This window comes from Pteropus vampyrus, unplaced genomic scaffold (genome assembly GCF_000151845.1).
Source record: "Pteropus vampyrus isolate Shadow unplaced genomic scaffold, Pvam_2.0 Scaffold86, whole genome shotgun sequence".
Classification (NCBI taxonomy): domain Eukaryota; kingdom Metazoa; phylum Chordata; class Mammalia; order Chiroptera; family Pteropodidae; genus Pteropus; species Pteropus vampyrus.
The window spans coordinates 4709672-4712478 of record NW_011888867.1 but is presented as its reverse complement, the minus strand read 5'-3'; the positions used below and the strand labels follow the sequence as shown (position 1 = coordinate 4712478).

The 2807-nt window shown below is 53.2% G+C and overlaps 1 protein-coding gene across 1 annotated transcript in view; it reads right to left on the bottom strand.

Annotated features, from left to right (window-relative positions):
• Nucleotides 1-306, bottom strand: part of CASZ1 (castor zinc finger 1) — a 144884-nt gene extending 144578 nt beyond the window's left edge. Inside the window, exon 1 of the mRNA XM_011363568.2 lies at nucleotides 224-306. The gene's annotated coding sequence lies outside the window, so the exon portion shown is untranslated. The remainder of the gene's footprint in view (nucleotides 1-223) is intronic.
• Between the last annotated feature and the right edge of the window lie 2501 nt (nucleotides 307-2807).

The following is a 2807-nucleotide window of genomic DNA, read 5'->3' as shown; positions in this document are numbered from 1 at the left end:
CCTGCCTCCCGCACGGCCGGAGTTGGGTGGCAGCCGCCGCGCGCAGGCTGGCTGGCTGGCTGGCTCTCTCGCTTGCTCGCTCGCCCGCTCCCTGCTGCAAGCGGCAGCCCCGGGGGTGGGGGGCTGCACCGGGACAGGGGGCGAGGCGCGGAAGCACCCTGGGAGGCTCGCAGAGCTGAGGGGCGTGGGGGGGCCGCGCCAGAGGGAGCGCCGAGTCTCTTACCTGCACTTGGGGCGGCTTTGGGTGACTTTCCAAGTCCGGGGGAAAAATGTGTGTGTGTTTGGGATGGAGCGCCGCGGGCGCGCATGCGCTGCCCAAAGTTGCCGGATCCCGGATTTTTCGCTCCCAGTCTCTGCTCTCGCCCGCTGTGATTATGGAATTCTCCGCGGCGGAGCAGGCGAGTGGGTGGCATGCAAAACCCGGGACGGATTGCAGGGCCGGGCTCCGCTCCACCCTCGCACCCCCAGACCTTCCCCTCCCGGTTTCTTCCCACCCACCGCCGGGGCCGAGCTCGGCTTGCGAGCGCCCCGAGGCGCGGCCTGCCGAGGAGCATCTGAGCGCACGGCTCCCTTTTGCGGCTGGAAGCTTTCTACACTCCCCAGCTGCGTGGAGCTGAGGCTGGGGAGAAGAGGGAAGAGATGGGAGTGGGTTACTTTTCACCTGTTCTGAACCCCAGAGAGCCAGTCGGCTTGCCACTTTTCCTGAAGAACTAGCTCTTTTCTGCAAGTTAGAATGTTAGGAACGTGATGTTCTCACTGTTCCATAACCGCTTTGCACTTATTCTTCGCAAGGGAGTTTTTCGTTCGGTCCGTTGTGCAAGAAATAAATCCTTAAGTGAGCAAGATGGGCCGTGAAGAATGGAGGGGTGGGAGGACGTGCAGATAAATGAACGTTCAAACAAATGAATAATCTTATTTCAGAGAGAAAAGGTCTGTGAAAAAAATAAAACAAGGCATGAAGAGGGTCTTGGGAGAGCTAATTCCCCCTCTCCAGGTGAAAGAGGAGGGCCTCTTTGAGGGGGGACCTTCATACTCCTCTGGGGAACCCCTCCTTTTCTCCCTTGGCCCTCTCTGCCACCTCCCAGTTGGTCTGAGGTGGCCACACCAGAGCTCAACGGCAGTCGTCCTCTACCCAGTAGCTCTGGTCCTGCCTTCCTTGGGCCAGGTCACCCCAATTCCAGGACTGAGCTCTCACTGTACCTGTTTCCCCATCTGAACAAAGACAGAATGCAAATAATGTCAGATTTGAAAGAAAGGGGGAAGCTCTCCCATGGTGAGATAAGTGACAGACTGACCACAATAGGAAACTAAATAGCTGAACGATTTGTAGAATAAATGAATAAAAATTCTAAGCATGACCCACAATTTTGAGAGTGTTCAACAGAATGCATAAAACTAAGGGCAAAATGCCACAGGCTGGTAAACATTGTTGCAGGCTGGTAGACTTTCGGGCCTAATCTGCAAGGTTTCAGCAAAGCCTCTCAGGACTGGAAATGACAAGAAGCCCCGTATGGTAATTGTCCAAGAAAGAGATCTGCTGGGATGTATTCCATGCCCTGCCTAAACTGGAAGTTAATTGGTAAATGGATAGAGACTGGAAACTCTATGGTCCTCTGGCCCTGAGGTGGCCAGGATTTGCCTTATCCCTTAAAAAGCCTCCAGATTTGAGAGAGAAGGCACGACCATCGCACGCCCCTTAGATGCTGAGTGCTCTCTGCTTGTTTTAAACTGGCCAGGAAGACACTAATTCAAAAACAGAGTTTGTCTCCTTACCACCCGGAATGAGTGTGGATCAGTTCAGGATTTGTCCACACGGGAAGATCAGATTTGGGGATGAGATACACCTCTCGATTTCATTTAGTTTTCTCCCCTCCTTATCCCCATAATTAATAGGAAGCAGCAATACATCAATAATTAACAGTCCCCATGGACTGCTGACCCATTACTCTGCATTGCCACCCCTACCCCCATCAAAGGCACCCTGAGTTCCCAGGAGTTGGCTGCTGGCCTTTAAGACCCTTGTGCCTAGTGACTCAGCAGAAGGCACAGCCCCAAAGATCTCAAGCCCAATCCTGCCATTCTGCAGAGGGAGAAACTGAGGCACAATGAGGGGTGGAGAATCTGAGAAGTGGCAAGGAAGGTCTTCTAACTTTTGAGTCGGGGCTTGTTCCACTCCTGGGCAGTATGAAGAAGTGATTAATGGCTTGGGCTTTGGGGTCACACTGCAGCCACTCACCAGTGGAGTGACCTTGAGGAAGGTATTTGACCCCTCTGTGCCTCAGTTGCCTCAACAGTAAAATGGGGATAATAATAGTACTTAGTGCCTGGGCTCGTTCAGAGGCTAAAATGAGTTAATGCAGGAAAAGCGCCTGGGCCAAGATAGTGATCGATAAATGCCAGTAATTGTCATTGCTCCTTGGGACATCCAGTGCTCCCTCTGTTTCTCATTGCTTCCTGTCTTCTCTCCCTTCCTTCTCCTCTGTCCTTTTTTTCCCTCCAGCAACAGCCCACATTCATCCATTCATACAGCAGGCATTTGCTGAGCCCCAGTGAGCAGATTCTTACCAGGGCTGGGGAGACAAAAACGAACTCGAACTCGGAGGGCCTGGCCGAGGAGTTTGCTGGCCTCTCCCCTCCCCCTCCTCCTGCCCCGCCTGCCACATCTCACCCACCAAACTTTTATTAAAACATTTATTCTTCCCTCCATTTTTTCTCAGATACTTTGCAATTCTCCCATCCCCCAAAGAGGCTTTGTCTTCTAAAGGAAACTCATCTGGGATGGGGTAAGCGGGAAAGGAGGGAGGGGG